The 18,130-nt window shown below is 40.3% G+C and overlaps 1 non-coding gene across 1 annotated transcript; it reads right to left on the minus strand.

Moving 5' to 3' along the window:
• Positions 1–6,166: 6,166 nt before the first annotated feature.
• Positions 6,167–6,273, minus strand: LOC141588896 (small nucleolar RNA R71). Its single transcript, XR_012519862.1, has one exon. It is a non-coding gene; the product is annotated as a small nucleolar RNA R71 (small nucleolar RNA).
• Between the last annotated feature and the right edge of the window lie 11,857 nt (positions 6,274–18,130).

Consider the following 18,130-nt stretch of genomic DNA (forward strand, 5'->3'; position numbering starts at 1 on the left):
CATACTGATGGCGGTGATCAACTGGTCCCTAAAAGTCACACCTAAAGGATGTGTTTGAGAGATGTGATTATTCACATTGATGCCTTATATGACTAAAAGGTTAGTCCATGTATTTGACTAAACAGTTAGTCAATGTGATGATGAGACGATTATTTAATACAATTAAATAATATTAGCTGAGACGAATTAACTGTTAATTCGTAAATTGAATATAAACTGTTATATTTAATTAATGTATATAATGTTAGCTTAATCGAATTAAGATGTTAATTCGTAATTAAATGTAATCGGTTATATTTAATTAGCAAAATATAAATATGCGATATTTATAGTTAATGTTTCTATTATACGATATTGTCATAATAAATGTTGACAGACCGGTATTAATAAATCGACTGCAAACTGTTATGCGTGGACTTATTAATACATGTCGACATAATTGACAATTGATAAGATATACACACATTTTATACATTGAGATAACAACCAAAAATAAGAGGATTTTATCCTTATTTGTTTTTGGTTACTCGGTCAAATAAAAAGAAAAAGGAAGAAAAATATCTCCCATTATTCACTCCCATTTACACGGTTTAAAGAGGATAGGGGAATTTTTTTTCCTAACCTAATTTTTGACCTAATTCTCACATCACACAAAAACCTAAAAATTAGAAATTAGGGTTCATCTTTTCTAGCAAAAGAGAGGCATTTCTCATAGCATTTTGGGTGCAACAATTAGGAGAATATCGATTTCGATATTGTTCTTAGGCCAAATTGCTAGGACCAAAAGTTGATTCTAAATCTCTATTCTTTTGTTTATACAATTCATTTATGACTAGTTATTTCATATATCATAATTCATTATAATCCGAATTTTTCTTGATGAAATATACTGATATTTCCTACAAGTGGTATCAGAGCATAGGCCACGAATTTATTTTATGTGATTTTCATAAATGGATTTAAACAAAAATTTTGAAAGGAAAAAAAAAACAATTCGGCCGTGAAAATTTTTTTTTTGCCGAGAACATTTTTTTTTTTGCCGAGTTGATTTTTGTTTTTTTGATCCCTTGTTTCCATTTGATTTATTGATATTGTTGTTTTAATATGTTAAGATGATAATATGATAAATTTGTAGATGTTTTGATTTAATAAAAATTAAATTGAAATGTAAATGGAAATTGTTTTTGATTAATGATGATTATTTGTTTTTTGCTATATAGTTTTTGGCATACATGATGTTAAATTGTTGTTTAAAGATCATGATTCATTAATTTAAATGTTGATGATTATGCCAATCTTGTTCTAGTAGCAACATTAAACAAATTTGTTCATCTTATTGGGTTGGTTTCGAAAAAGAGAAAAAAAAACTGTTTTTCTTTTTTTTTAGGGCATGAATGCCGTGAGTTTTTAAGAAAAAAAATCTGTTTTTTTTTAGGCTAAAAACCGAGAGCAAAAAAAAAGGAAAAAAAAAGAACTGTTTTTTTTTCGTTTTTGCTGAATGCCGAGAGCATTTTAATAAAAAAAAAAAATTCTGTTTTTTTGTTGTTGTGTTTTGGCCATTAATAATTATACATTAAATTTATAATGTATGATTATTTGTTGTGAAAAGGTTCACAAATTTGAGATACCCAAATTATTTTAAAGAGGTTTAAAATAATGTTAAATTAATTCATATTATAGGTTAATGTGAATTAAGATTGAAATTATTGTGAGTAATTGAGGAATTGTCACATAATTTGATCATTTAAATAGGTGGTTTGGATAAATTACTCTACATAATTAAGGAATTATGTCTTGAATGATTAATTTATACTTGATGCATTTTTATTTAGTTGTATGAATTGTTGAATGGTTTAATTTACGTATTTTTGCAATCGGTGGTAATTTGTAATACCTAGTGTGGCCTTAGTTAATTATGTTTTCGTAATGATGGAAACATAATTTTAATGTAATTTTGAGATCTCGAATCTCCTTTTGGTTTTCTTTTATATTATGGTTTTGAAATTAGAATGTAAATAGGTTTATTTTGTAATTTTTAATTGTAATTTTGAGAAGACTAAAGCTGGAGATTGGATTGCTCACTCCCGCTACATGGACCAAGATGGAACATCAAGACATGCTTCTCGGGTTCTAGAAAGGATTCCAAAGTTGTATTTATGTTCATTTTGGTAGATAGGCCACACTAGGACTTTATTTTTGTTTTTACGTTTTTCCATTCTTGTTGCTTTTCTTCGCTTGATAATTATTGCATCATATTCCGCCTAAACCAAACCACCTACTAATATGCATGAAAATTGACTCATATAGATTGAATGTTAGTTATCATGGACATAAAGATGTCACACAATTTTAAGCCATCATCTTAGTTTATTCATTCTCGTATGCTAGATATTAATTCACTTAAAATGAATTAAAATAAAGTTGATGGGATCTTCCTCTAAAGCTGAAATTGAGACTAGTCTTTATAGGCCAAACAGCTATGAATCCCTTCTTCGTCGGTAGGCATATAGGACCTTACTCTCCATATGACCCCTTCTACGTTGGGGAAGTAGTTTGTGTTGACTTAGTTTACCTCAACATTATAATCCGAAGAGTTTCTCGTGATTATGATAGACTATAGATAGAATTTACAGAAATTTATCGACCAAGAATTCTAATAATAGAATTAGCCAAGAGGTTGGCATATCAATTTACAGATAATTGATTCTTGAGATCATTTATATAATTCTTGAGGGAGGTCAATTGTATGAATGCTTGAGTCTTCGCTTATTACAGTTTTGCATTAGATTTAAGTCAAAACGATGAGTATGCTTATTATATTTTTATTCTTCTTTTCGCAGTGTAGAATTCGTTTATATTGATAATATTGCTTACAACAAATGGCTGGAAATAACGAAATCCCTATGCCAAGTGCCACACTTGGACGCGAGTCCTGGCTAAAAGCTTTCATGGACCACATGAATCAGTTCACACGACTGAAGAATGACGGGTCCAACTTTGCGGATCGGGAGGCATCATTACGAATGTCGCCATTGCTGACGGTAAGCTCAAGTACTTAACTGAGCCAATACCGCCAAACCCAGGCCCCAATGCAAGAGCTAACGAGTCAATTGCTTATAGTGACTTCGTTATGGAAGCGGGTGCGATAAAGAACTTACTCATTTTTGCAATGGAAACCAATTTGCAAAGACGCTTCATTGCCCAAGGTGCAAATAAGATTTTCACCACGCTCACTAATGAGTTCTCAAAAGCACCGAGAATCGTTGCTTATGAGCATACCTGTCGCTTCTTTGATGCGAAACTCCAGAAGGGCCAACCGGTTAGCCCACACATTCTTAACATGATTGAGAATGTCGAGAAACTGGAGGCACTTGATTGCAAAATCAGTGAGAGCATAGTCATTGACCGTATGCTTCATTCACTTCATGATGGTTTTGCCCTTTTCAGGGCAAATTACTACATGAATGACATGAAGAAAAGTCCTCATGAGCTACACTCACTTATCGTACAGACCGAGAAGGATATGAAATTGAGTGGGAGCATGAAGCAAGATGTTCTCATGATTTCCGACAAGAATAAGGGTAAGGGAAAGGCTCACGGCGACCTAACTGTAGAAAAGCCAAAGTTTAAGAAATCAGGAAACGGTAAGAGTAGGCCTGCTGAGACTAGTGGCTCACTAGGCAAGGCAAAGAGCAAGGACGGTAACGTTGAGTGCCACCATTGTCACAAGACTGGGCATTGGAGGAGGAACTGTCCCGTGTACCATGAGGACATAAAAGCAGGCCGCGTCACTCCTGTTGGTATGTCATCTTATATTCATATGATTGAGATTAACCAAGCAAGTTTCAGAACTTAGGTACTTGACACTGGTTGTGGTTCTCATCTGTGTAATCATTTGCAGGGCCTAAAAAACATCACACCCCTCGCAAAGGGTGATGTGGACCTGCGAGTCGGGACTTGAGTGATACATGCCTAATGTATAGTCTTTTTAGCCTATTTCAGCACGTATTTCTATGCATATTTATACTATTTTTATGGTATTTTGCCCCGAATTGGCTACTTTGGTTCGTTTTGCCTATTCTGTAGAAATGAACGCGAAAGTAGTGGAATCGTACCCTTTTTCGTCCTTTTTGCATGCATTTAGAGGAGACGGGATTGTTCCAGAGTGAGATACTGCATTTGGAAGCATCGTGGCACGCTTTACGGGGCATTCAGGCGAGGACGTGAGCTGAAACGAAGTCAAGTTACTCGATCGAGCAGTTTTTCCACTCGATCGGGTGGTTTCTACGTCCCAGAAGTGGTCGATCGAGTACTTTGTACTCGATCCTTAGCTTGCAGAAAGAGCAGTTACTCGATCGAGTAAATTTCTACTCGATCGAGTAAAATTGGCTGAAGACTTGGTCGATCGAGTGGTTTTAATCCACTCGATCGAGTGGTTTCGTTGGTTTTGGGCTTTAAACAGCTCGTGAGTTATTTATTTCGCTAAACTTATTTTGTTTGCTATTTAAGCACGCTTTACTAGGTTAATTAGCATATCTCTTCATCTATCAAACTTCCTACTGAAAAACTTTGCTACGTACTTTTCATCATTCACTGTAACTTTGTTTGGGATTATTATTGCTCGGATTCGATCGTTCTTTACGCCGGAATCGCATTGATTGTAATTCCTTCTCTTCCTTTAATAATAATTAACCTTTTTGTTGCTTTAATTATTTGTTTTTCTTATTATTCCTTTTGCCCTAATTTCTCTTTATGCGATTTATTGGTTATTTCATTATGTTTACTGCTGGAAGATTGTTTGCTGTTAGTTTAATTAGCGATATGAGTAGCTAAACACCTTTCATGTTGGGATTAGGGGATCTGTGGTAGAAATGTGACGATGTAGTGAATGAATTAGATGAATTAATTGTGAGACCCTGTCACCATAGCAATTTAATTGTATTTATTCGACTTAGTTGAGTGCACGCTTCTATGTCACCCTTTAATCTGGCTAAAATTAATCCTGGATCGAAAGATTGGACTAAATAGGCCTGTTATGAACAGTAGACTGCCCTAATGAGGATGAAAGTTAAGTTAGTGGTAATTTAGGATAGAAAGTGGACCGAAAGGACCTTTCAACATCCGTCTCGCATTAGTTCGTCTGAATCATTTACAGCTGAGTCACTGGACTACCGTAGTGAACCGAAATCCCGACATGTCATTTCTTTCTTGATAGTTTAAACCTTTTATCTTGTCTTACTGCTCTTCACTTTTATTTCTCTTTTCCTTTAATCTCGTAGTTTAGAAATCAATTCAACAAAACCCCCCAATTGTTACTTTAGGACTAGAATTAGACAGCTGATAATTATATTACCTCCCTGTGGATTCGATACTTGACTGCCTCTACTACATTTTAGTTGAGACCGTTAGGTTTTATCTTTGATAGGGTTGCGATAGCCGTGTCAAATTTTGGCGCCGTTGCCGGGGAGGCAATTGTTCAATTTATTAGTTGTTTTATTTTTAGTCCTTCTCAGTTTAAGGGACACCCGTTCCTTAGACTATTCTTATATTCTGTTTGTAGTTTCTTCTTATGCGCAGGTCACAGGGTGGTGAATTATTGCCTTATAATCCTGAGATTGAGAAATCTTTGCGCGAGTTGAGGCGATCAACTAGGGTATTACCGACAGAGGAAGAGCTGAGTACTCTGTCTAGTTACTACGAGAATGCTCTATTTGAGGAAGATCCACCTTCATCTCCAGTTTCCAATTCATCAGCTGAGACAGTCACTTCTCCAGACATTCTAGAAATGGCTGAAGAAGCAACTATTCCCAGTCACTCTGAGCCGACAGCGGCGAATCTCTATAAGGGATTTGTATTACCAGGGGACGCAAGAAAATTCGAGCCAAAGCCGTCTTATATCAATTTGGTTGAGAGAAACCAATTTGGGGGAGCTGCAAATGAAGATGCAGCTAAGCACATGGAGACCTTTATCGATTATTGTTGCTCCATACCCCCACCAACTGGCGTGACTCCGGATCAGATAAAAGAAACCATGTTTATCTTCTCACTCCGCGATGCTGCAAGGGAGTGGTATAGGGATCTAGACCGGGCTGCTCACGGGATAACAGACTGAAATTCACTGGCTTTAGCATTTTACAAGAAGTACTTTTCTGCATCGAAGACTATTGCCATTAGAGCTCAGATCACGAGCTTTAAACAGGGGCGTGATGAGAACTTTCATGAAGCATGGGTCCGTTTCAAGAAGCTGGTGTGAACCATTCCGCACCATGGGTTCGAGAAGTGGAGTCTGTAATCAGTTCTATAATGGGCTGTACGACGATCAGAGAGTTATTTTGGATGCTGCAGCCAATGGCCGATTTGCTGAGAACATGGGAGAGACTAAGGGGTGGAAGATCATAGATGATTTGGCCACCCATAATGCTGAGTATGGGAACTCCAGAGGCAATCAAAGAAGAGCTGCTGAATATTCTTCTGTAGCTGCACTAGAAGCTCTTACTGTGAGATTTGACAAATATGAGTTGGGAGGAGCTTCTAAAGGAGGGATGTATCAGGTAAATGCTGTTTCAGACGGTCCTTTCGTCTGTAGAAGGTGTGGAGCTGAGGGACATATTTCAGAGAATTGTCCTAGTCCTTTTGAGCAATGTGCTGTCTTTCAACATTACAGGCAGACAAATACTTATTATGAGCCGAATGTCCATCCCAATTTGAGGTGGACAAACCAAAATGGGCTCAATCCTTCTCCTCCTCCGAATCAGCAGCAGCCGTATATTCCTTCACACAAGAATCAACAAGGCTTTCAGAAGCCTCCGTCTTTCAATCCCTCTAACCATGGTGCATCATCTTCCGGTGGGGTGAGTGAAATAGGAGAGATAAAGTCTATGTTGCAATCCATTACAAAGCAGTTGCAGCTGAGTGATCAACAAAATCAACAGAAGGACGCGTCCATTAAGGCACTTGAAACTCAAGTTGCCCAATTGGCTGCGAATAAATCCTCGAGGAAGCAGGGTCATTTACCGACTCAAAATGAGAAGAATCCACATGAGACGGTAAATCTGATAGAATTGAGAAGCGGTCTTTCTTATGAGGGACCAGAAGTGTCGAAATCAGACCCGAGGATGGCCAAAACTGATGATGAACAGTGTTCTGGCGAAAATAACGAGCTGTCAGCCAAGAAAGTGCTCGATCGACTGATTTCAGGTGGTCGATCGAGTAGAAATGGTGAAGAAACAGGTCGATCGTGCAGTTTTTATGCTCGATCGAGTGAAGAGCAAAGTGGAGTTGGTCGATCGAGTGGAAATTGTACTCGATCGACTGACATTGATGAAGGAACTGCTCGATCGAGTGAGCAAATTGGTCGATCGAGTAGTATTGACGACGAGAAGCTTATTCGAGAGCCTGCTAGTGCTCGTTTAAGCGAGATATCACCAGAAAGACCTCGTTCGAGAGGTAAGAAGCGTCCAAAGGATACAGAACTTGCACCGGAAGATACATTGGAAGCGAGAAACAAGGGACTTGAGATACCTATCACGGTTCCCTTCCCGAGGCGGCTGTAGAATACTAAAGCTAATCAATAATTCGGCAAATTTGTCAAACTTTTGAAGAGCTTGGAAGTCACTGTGCCGTTCACTGAGTTGCTGACTAAGGTACCCTCTTACTTAAAGTTTATGAAAGAAATGTTATCACGTAAGAGGACTATTAATGATAGTGAGACCGTAGCTTTAACTGAGGTGGGGTCAGCCCTATTTCAAAACAAGTTACCCCCTAAGCAATCAGACCCGGGTAGTTTTTCAATTCCGTGTCATATCGGTATGCATTTGATCGATAACGCGCTATGCGATTTAGGCGCTAGCGTGAGTGTCTTACCGTTGTCTCTGGCTAAGAGATTTGGTTTGACAAAGCTGAGTTGCACCAACATGACTTTCCAGATGGCCGACCGTAGTTTATCACTGCCATTAGGTGTAGTAGAAGACGTACCTGTTCAGATCGGGAAGTTCTTTATTCCCGTCGATTTTGTTGTCTTAGACATCCCCGAAGATGTGCACACCCCTATCATTTTAGGGAGACAATTTTTGTCTACTGCCCGTGCAGTAATAGACGTCGGGGGGAAGACTTTGACTTTCCAGGTAGGGGACGAGGAGCTGATTTTTCACCAGTCTAAGTTCCGGAGAGCTCCCATGCAAGCCCAGCCTTGCAATGCTCTCTCTTCTATTGATCCTATTAGTGACACTCCAGATGAAAATTTGGAGAATCGTGCTGCTATTGTTAACCCTCCGCCTCAGACTGAGAGCAAAAAGGAAGAAAGTTCGTCTGTTTTCCTTGCTGCAGGTACAGATGAAAGCAATGAAGGAGCTGTCAAAGGACATGGTGTAATCATTATCAATCAAGTTGAAGATGATGACGCTAAATATGGCGATAAAGGAGCAAGGACGAGGAAAGTTCGCGCTTACGTGGATGTGAACTACTCCCCTCCTACCGTTTCAAGTGATAATTCATGCTCATGGAAGTTGAAGAGGACAGTCAATGTTGCTGAGATGACGTCCTCCAGTCAGGAGCCCTCCGAGGGGCTACTGAAATTTGTTGGGAATTAAGCGGGGAAATGCCCCGTGTAACTCGTTGTAATAGATAATTTTTGAATTTCTTTTGAATTTGTTTTATTGCGTTTTAATTAGGACAATTAGTTTAGACAGTTTTTAACATAGACATAAGACTATAGACTGTTCTTATGCGTATTTGGTATTTTGGGAAATTTTTGCGTGTGTTTTTATGCAGGTTTGGGGAAGTTTTACGCATTCCAAGGAAGAAAAAGACGAAATTCAAGAGCATACACGAGAAAAGTCCTCGATCGAGTACTTTTTGTACTCGATCGAGTGAAAAGTTGGTCGACCGAGTGCTTTTTCCAGTCGATCGAGTAAAGCAATAAATGGGATTGTCGATCGTGTAAAATTTTACTCGACCAAGCAGCTGGACCACCAAAGTGCTCGATCGAGTGGTTTAAAACCACTCGATCGAGTGAAAATGAACAGGACACGGGAGTTTTTCTAACTTAAACTCTTTCATTCCTATTTTTCATTCATTTATCCCTAATTTCGTCTAGACACCCCCCTTTTGTGCGATCAATTCATCCCCAAATCCCTAATTTTCATGCCTAATCTCCAAATCCGCCACCTACAATCCTTTGCTAGCTAATTAATCTTCAAAAGCCCCTTGTTTTTCCCTTAATTTGTATTGATCTTCACGGTTTTAAAAGGGTTTTAGGGTTTGCGGTTTTTCGACTGAAAAATCGCTTGTTTGCTTGATTCTTTGAAGATTAATTGCTTATTGTAGGTTCATTCTCATAAAGTAAGCATTTCTTTTACCTTCTTTGTATCTTGATTTCGATTATTTGGAATTTTATGAGGTAAAAATCGAATTTAGGGTTTGAATATCCATTGTTGGTCGATTTTTCGACTTTAATTGCGTTTATTGCCCTTGCTTAGCTTGGTTGATGATTATAATCCCCCTTCTTCGCTGTCTTGCATGCTTAATTCGAATTTCACATGATTTCTGTGCTTGAGTTCAGGACAGTCGAATTTTGCGACCGTCACTTAGATATTGCTGCTGTTGTTAACTGATATCGCACTGCTTAGACGTGTTTTCACTGAACCTTTGCATAGAAGCTGCGATTAGGGTTGGTTTAAGTCGAATTTCTCGACTGTCAGACGGCTTATATGCTGCATTGCTTTAATTAACCTCAGTTGTTCTAACTTGATGCTGTTGTTAACTGCTACCCCCATCCCCTATCGTTCTATACATGCTGAAATTCAGAATTTTTGAGGTTTGTTGGGAATACTATGCTGTAGAGTCGAATTTCTCGACTGGTAGGGGGTCATATGATGTCACATGTTGGTTTTTACGTGTTGTTTTAGCCACGGTTAGCAGCTATTTTCTTATCATACCCCTTACCCTCTATTGCAGGATGGATTCTAGTTATTTACCATCTACTAGTTCGTCCTCCAGCCCGTCCTTGGGTGAGTCAGTGGCCCTGTTGTTGCCACTACCACCTCCTTAGTCACAACTGCAGCCCCAGTTTTCCTTGTTTCACTGGGCAGGGGACGGTTTTACTCCAAAGTGAGCTCACCGAGCTTAGTTCAGGCTACCACTTCCTCCACGGTTACCACCACAGCTAGCACTGCTGCTAGTTCTTCTTCAGCGGTGACCACAGTAGCCACTACCTCTGCACCACTCTCTACTTTCACACCTGTGGCGGACTCGCCAAGCTAGCCGCACCGCCTCGTAGCAGCCCCGTTCCTCACACCGTTGCTTCACGAGCTTCCGCTTGAGTTCCGAGGCCGGGTCGTAGATGCCTCTCGAGCTACGCCGCTCTCCGTTACCTCTACTTCCGCTCCTAGCACTTCTACAGCTGCGCTCGCTTCGCTTCTACTGCATCATCATTGCGGTCCGAGGGGACACCTCCCTCGACCCTCACCCAGATCATCCGCAGGTATTATTCATCAACGCTTTACACCGTACGAAGTTTTATAACCTGCTTAAGTGTGTGCATGTACCTTCCCGTTTTCTAGAGAAAACGGCACTAGAGAGACTCGGCATTTACGAGTCGGTTTGTGAGTTATTACGGGTCACAGGGATGCCTGGCCTCATCACTATGAGAGGCCGTACCTTTTTAGAGCTAAGTCTCGAGTTTCTCAGCTCTTTTACCTTCTCCCCCGGGGCCTACGAGGCTGATCCCGAGAGCCTTTCCGTGTCCTTCCGGTTGTTTAACCGGACCTTTCCGATGACACTAGGGGAGTTTGGTAGGTTACTTGACCTTTCCTCTACGGGCTTGACTGCTGCCCCGAGGAAGGTCTACCGTCAGCTTTGGCGGTGTCTGGCCCAGACAACTTTTCAGGAGCGAAAGCTCCATCAGGTCCACCTACCCCATGTCCGTGTTTTCCTTAGACTGGTGGGGAGCACTATCTTCGGCCGAAAGGAGTCGAACAACATTACACACAACGAGCTCTCCATCCTAGGCGGTTACCTGAACGTCGACTACGAGGGTCCCTTCACCCTTAACATTGCCTACTTGACCGCCCAGTACCTTCTGAGCCAGGGGAAGAAGGAGGCGGGGATCATTGCCTGCGGTGGCATAGCCACCATTCTTGCCCGTGCCTTTTCCCAGTTTGGCCTCGTGACTTGCAGTACCTCGCTGGAGAGAGGCTACTGAGTCTGGACGCCATGCTCTCTCAGCATTGGCTCACCCCAGACTACCAGACTTGGAAGATAGATGGCTCCTTGTCTGTTGACTTACCCTGTCAGACTCTCCCCCGTCTTGAGCCCTTGCCTACTGTCGCAAAGGGCCACCGTCTGCCACCACTACCTCAGCTTCACCTTCCACCCAGACCTACTCCTGATGCACCTGCCGCCAAGAAGCTGCGACTTGAGATTGGAGAGGGGTCCACACCTTCAGGGAGTACCCAGCCTTCGACGGCTACTCCCGATCCGACCCCTACTCCCACTACTACTACTACTCCTACTCATACTCCACCTCCCACTGACCAGACTGAGCCGGTCTTACCGGCTACTTTTAGACTACCTCCTCCCTTTGTGGCGCCCGCGGTCCTGGACCAAGGGGGCGCCGTTTACGGTTTGTTGCGTGAGATTGCAGAGCGTCAGGCTCGTATGGAGAGGGACTTAGCTTTGACATTACACCCTCTGTACGAGTACCACTTGCGGCGACACAGACCGATCCCGGAGGGTTGGCCACACCCTTCCTTCTTCAGGTACCCAGCTGAGGGGTACCCGGCGTCAGAGGAAGAGGAGGAGGATTAGGACCCCGAGGTTGCGGTGGAGAGAGCTCGCGCTGAGGAGCGGAGGAGGAGAGAGGAGGAGGAGGACCCAGAGTACAGGGCGGAGGTTGTCCGTGAGAGCAATGACGACGACGACGACGAGTAGCTACTGGTCTACTCACTTCCCCAGTTTTCTGGCTGGTTTGGGGAAGTTCTTATTTTGTATGTATCTTTCACTCTTTTATTTTGTCTTCTTTATTTCATTGTTTTTATTTTGTTGGTTGTATATTCCCGTTCCCATGTATATATCTGCTGGTGTATGCTGGAGGACAACGAGGGCGTTGTCCATTTTGGTTTGGGGAGGGTATTGCATCCTTTTGAGTCTGCATCTGCATTTGTTTTTGCATTCACGTTTATTTTTCAGCTTGCATTGTTGTTTATTTTCAAAAAAAAAAAATCCAAAAAAAAATTAGAAAATTTCAAAAAAATCAAAACAATTTCACGTTTAATTTTGCATATAGGTTGAGTCGGAACGGTAGATTTCCATGATGACAATGCACTATAACTTGTCAATTTACTTGAGCCTTGCACTTCTGTTGATAGTTTTTAGCTTTGTCATACGAATAATCTACGAGTTTCTGTTCAAATATAGCTGACTGTTTAGACTTGACCTGATAAATTGGCAAACTACTTAAAAATTCTGAGATATTAGAGCCCATAACTGGTGACATTCATGACCAGTTCATTAGGAATTTTGAGTAGTACTCCTTGCATAGCATGTTCATCTATTTTGCACATTTATGACATTCAATTTCGAGTCAAATGCACATATTCGGGTTTGTGGTTGGTGTCACATGCAGGGAGGTGCTTGAAAATTTCCCTTTCCTTATATTTTTCACCCATTTAAGTCCACATTAGCCAAATTTGCCTTTTTAACCCATTAGCTACATCCCAAACTAAGCCTGTCCAGTCAAGCTAGTTAGTATGTTCTTTTGAGGTATATTTTCCATTGCAGTTTGGTCCGTATTACTTGTTTGGAGTTGGTATAAGAATTGAGGAAGGAGGAAAAGAAAAAAAAAGTATTGAAAAAGAAAAATAAAAAGAAAAACGTGAAACAGAAAGAGAGAAAAAGAAAAAAAAAAGGAAAAAAAAAATGAAAAAAAAAAAGAATATCACGTGTACAGTGAAAGGGAAAGAAAGAATTGGAAAAAGTTTGATTTATTTGACTTGGTTCATTCAGACGGTATTAAAAAAGGGAAGTTTGTGACCGTCTGACTCCTCCGTTTTATTCCATATTTTTCGAGGAGATTGTGTTTGAGTTTAGTGAGTTGTGTGCCAATTGAAGGGCACTTGTTCTTAGTTCTTCAGTCAGTTGAGATTCGGATGGTTTATTATTTTCCTGTTAGGAACTAGCTTGACGCTTTTACCTCCACATTTCCATAACAGGTTTTGCCTTTCTCACCTGAACCTCACTATTCCCAAATTATTTGTAAGCCCTCGGCTGTGACGGACATTATTGGTTGGAGTGTGTGCATTAGTACTTGAATTGTCCTTCATTTTTGTTGCATGCATGCTATGTAGGTCGCAGTTAGGTGAGTGATTGTCTTTTCTTCTCTCTTCTACATATAACATTCACCCTTTGCTTCATGAGAGAAGAGTGACCACGAGAGAGTCCGATTTTGTTGGTCTTGCAAGGTCGATAGGTTGGCTATATTTCTGAACAGCTTATAATTCGTTTGCGTATTAACTGCTTAGCTTTAACTGTTAATTTTTGTTGCATTAAATTGGTTCAAGTAGACAAGTTAAGCTAGCTCTGAGTTATTTTTCCGTTCCATTAGTTTAGTTTTGAGTTTACTCGAGGACGAGTAAAGGTTCGGTTTGGGGAGATTTGATACGTGCCTAATGTATAGTCTTTTAAGCCTATTTCAGCACGTATTTCTATGCATATTTATACTATTTTTATGGTATTTTGCCCCGAATTGGCTACTTTGGTTCGTTTTGCCCATTCTGTAGAAATGAACGCGAAAGTAGTGGAATCGTACCCTTTTTCGTCCTTTTTGCATGCATTTAGAGGAGACGGGATTGTTCCAGAGTGAGATACTGCATTTGGAAGCGTCGTGGCACGCATTACGAGGCATTCAGGCAAGGACGTGAGCTGAAACGAAGTCAAGTTACTCGATCGAGCAGTTTTTCCACTCGATCGAGTGGTTTCTACGTCCCAGAAGTGGTCGATCGAGTACTTTGTACTCGATCCTTAGCTTGCAGAAAGAGCAGTTACTCGATCGAGTAACTTTCTACTCGATCGAGTAGAATTGGCTGAAGACTTGGTCGATCGAGTGGTTTTAATCCACTCGATCGAGTGGTTTCGTTGGTTTTGGGCTTTAAACAGCCCGTGAGTTATTTATTTTGCTAAACTTATTTTGTTTGCTATTTAAGCACGCTTTACTAGGTTAATTAGCATATCTCTTCATCTATCAAACTTCCTACTGAAAAACTTTGCTACGTACTTTTCATCATTCACTGTAACTTTGTTTGGGATTATATTGCTCGGATTCGATCGTTCTTTACGCCGAAATCGCATTGATTGTAATTCCTTCTCTTCCTTTAATAATAATTAACCTTTTTGTTGCTTTAATTATTTGTTTTTCTTATTATTCCTTTTGCCCTAATTTCTCTTTATGCTATTTATTGGTTATTTCATTATGTTTACTGCTGGAAAATTGTTTGCTGTTAGTTTAATTAGGGATATGAGTAGCTAAACCCCTTTCATGTTGGGATTAGGGGATCTGTGGTAGAAATGTGACGATGTAGTGAATGAATTAGATGAATTAATTGTGAGACCCTGTCACCATAGCAATTTAATTGTATTTATTCGACTTAGTTGAGTGCACGCTTCTATGTCACCCTTTAATCTGGCTAAAATTAATCCTGGATCGAAAGATTGGACTAAATAGGCCTGTTATGAACAGTAGACTACCCTAATGAGGATGAAAGTTAAGTTAGTGGTAATTTAGGATAGAAAGTGGACCGAAAGGACCTTTCAACATCCGTCTCGCATTAGTTCGTCTGAATCATTTACAGCTGAGTAACTGGACTACCGTAGTGAACCGAAATCCCGACATGTCCTTTCTCTCTTGATAGTTTAAACCTTTTATCTTGTCTTACTTCTCTTCACTTTTATTTCTCTTTTCCTTTAATCTCGTAGTTTAGAAATCAATTCAACAAAACCCCCCAATTGTTACTTTAGGACTAGAATTAGACAGCTGATATTTACATTACCTCCCTGTGGATTCGATACTCGACTGCCTCTACTACATTTTAGTTGAGACCCTTAGGTCTTATCTTTGATAGGGTTGCGATAGCCGTGTCATGGAGCACGAGTTGCTGCAGTCTCAAAGGGAACATACGTAATCCAGCTCCCTAGTGGGTTTGAGTTATATTTATATAACTGTTACTATGTACCCAGTTTATCTAAGAATATTATTTCTGTTTTCGTACTTGATAAAAACGGTTTTTCATTTTCAATAAAGGACAATAGCTATATTTTCTCTTTTAATGAAATGGTTTATAGCAAAGCAGATTCCATGAATGGAATTTATATCTTAGATCAAACCACAGATGTCTTACATGTGAATAATAAGAAATTAAAGGTTGGTGACAAAGATCAAACTTATCTATGGCATTGTCGAATGGGACACATAAATGAAAAACGTGTAAAGAAACTCATCGAGAATGGGTCTATTCCCACATTTGATTTTTCTTCATTTGGCACGTGTAAATCATGTCTTATCGGTAAAATGACTCGAATTTCCTTCAAAGGTGTTGGAATGCGCGCTAGTGACCTATTAGGACTCATACATACTGATGTATGTGGACCTATGTCAATCACCGCTTGAGATGGCTATAGATATTTTATCACTTTCACGGACGATTTGAGTAGATACGGATATGTCTACTTAATGAAGCATAAAAGTGAGTCTTTTGAAAAATTCAAAGAATACCAGAATAAGGTTGAGAACCAACTGGGAAGAAAGGTTAAAGCACTCCGTTCAGATCGGGGTGGCGAATATCTTTCAAATGAGTTTGATCAACACCTTAAAGACTGCGGAATAGTTTTGCAGTTAACTTCACCTGGAACACCTCAATTAAATGGTGTGTCCGAACGGAGGAATCGAACACTCCTTGATATGGTTCGATCCATGATGAGTTACACGGTAGTACCTGATTCATTATGGGGTTTTGCTCTTTTGTCAGCTGCTCTTATACTTAACCGAAGTCCGTCTAAAGCTGTCGACAAGACTCCATATGAAATGTGGAAGGGAACGGTCCCTAACTTGTCCTTCATTCAGGTTTGGGGCTGCGAGGCTTATGTCAAGTGGAGACACGAGGATAAGCTCGGCCCGCTATCGGTCAAGACATACTTTATTGGTTATCCAAAAGGAATGTTTGGTCATTACTTCTATTCGCCTATCGAACATCGAGTTTTTGTTGCGGCTAGTGAAAAGTTCTTAGAGAAAGAATTTCTCGAGAACAAGTCAAGTAATAGAACCTTCGAGCTGTCGGAGATTCAAGAACCAACAACCGAGGAACAGATGGAGGAAGAGGTTCCTTCAGCCAATGACACGGTTAACATTCCTCAGGAACCTAGGAGGTCGGGTAGAGTCTATAATCCTCCAGACAGATACATTGGTATGGTCGAGGAAAATGACGTTTTACTCCTAGAGAGTAATGAACCTGCTACCTACAAAGGTGCCATGGCATGTTCCAACTCAAAGCTATGGCTTGAAGCCATGCAATTCGAGATGGACTCCATGTATGAGAATGAAGTATTGGATCTTGTTGATTTACCTAATAAGGTACGACCTCTACAGTGCAAATGGCTTTACAAAATAAAGCATTCTGTAGACGGCCAATCAGATACATATAAGGCACGACTAGTGGCAAAAGGTTTCACTCAAGTGCACGGATTGCATTATGATGAAATTTTTGCACCCGTAGTTATGCTGCGTTCCATTCGGATAATCTTAGCGATTGCCGCTTTTCATGACTATGAAATTTGGCAAATGGATGTGAAAACCGCCTTCTTAAACGGTTATTTGGAGGAGGAGTTGTACATGGTACAACCCGAAGGTTTCATAGATCCTGAAAATCCTAAGAAAGTGTGCAAGCTTAAGCGTTCCATTTATGAACTTAAGCAAGCTTCTCGGAGTTGGAATCATCGTTTCGACCAGGTGATAAAAGAGTATGGTTTTACTCGATCGGTCGAGGAACCATGCTTATATATCAAGTCGAGTGGGAGCAAGATTGTTTTCTTGATATTGTAGGTCAATGACATACTCTTGATTGGGAATGACATTCCTCTCTTATCTTCGGTTAAAGGATGGTTGAAGAACCATTTCCAGATGAAAGATCTGGGTGAGGCACAATGCATATCGGAATCCGTATCTATCGAGATAGATCACGACGGAAGTTATCACTGAGTCAGGAGTCTTATTTAGATAAGACTCTTGAAAGGTTCAGCATGACCAACTCCAAGAAGGGGAACCTTCCAATGACGTCTGGGATGCATTTGAGCAAGTCTCAGTCACCCACGACACCTGAAGGGGTTGAACGCATGAGTCGTGTTCCATATGCATCAGCAATAGGATCAATCACGTATGCCATGATATGCACACGTCCAGACGTGGCATATGCATTGAGTATGACGAGTCGGTACCAAGGCAATACAGGTGAAACACACTAGATGGCTGTTAAAAACATCCTTAAGTACCTACGGAGGACTAAGGATTGGGTATTGACTTATGAAGGAGATACTAAGCTATGTGCAATCGATTACGCAGATGCTAGCTTCCAAACAGATCGAGATGATTCGAAATCTCAATCTGGATTCGTCTTTACTCTTACTGGTGCTGCGGTCAGCTGGAAGAGTTCCAAACAGGAAGTTGTAGCAGATTCTACTACTGAATCCGAGTACTATGCCGCTTGTATGTTAGGAAGCTATATGTATGCGTCAATTATTACAAGGACTAACCATAGTTCCTAGTTCGAATGACCCAATCACCATCTATTGTGACAATAGAGGTGCCATATTCCAGGCTAAGGAGCCTAAGTCTATCAACAAGTCTAGACATGTACATCGGAAGGCTCACCTGATCCGTGATTACGTGGAGCAAGAAGAGATAGTTATTGACAAGATTGCTTCGGATGACAACATTGCGGACCCTCTCACTAAACCTTTGAAATATGATAAGCATGAAGGGCACGTTATTTCCATGGGAATTAAACGTGTTCATGAGTTGTACTAGTTGATTATGGATTCGATACATTATCTTTTTCATATGCTATTTATAACTTCATCGTTTTATTTC

The sequence above is a fragment of the Silene latifolia genome, chromosome 6, assembly GCF_048544455.1.
Source record: "Silene latifolia isolate original U9 population chromosome 6, ASM4854445v1, whole genome shotgun sequence".
Taxonomy (NCBI): domain Eukaryota; kingdom Viridiplantae; phylum Streptophyta; class Magnoliopsida; order Caryophyllales; family Caryophyllaceae; genus Silene; species Silene latifolia.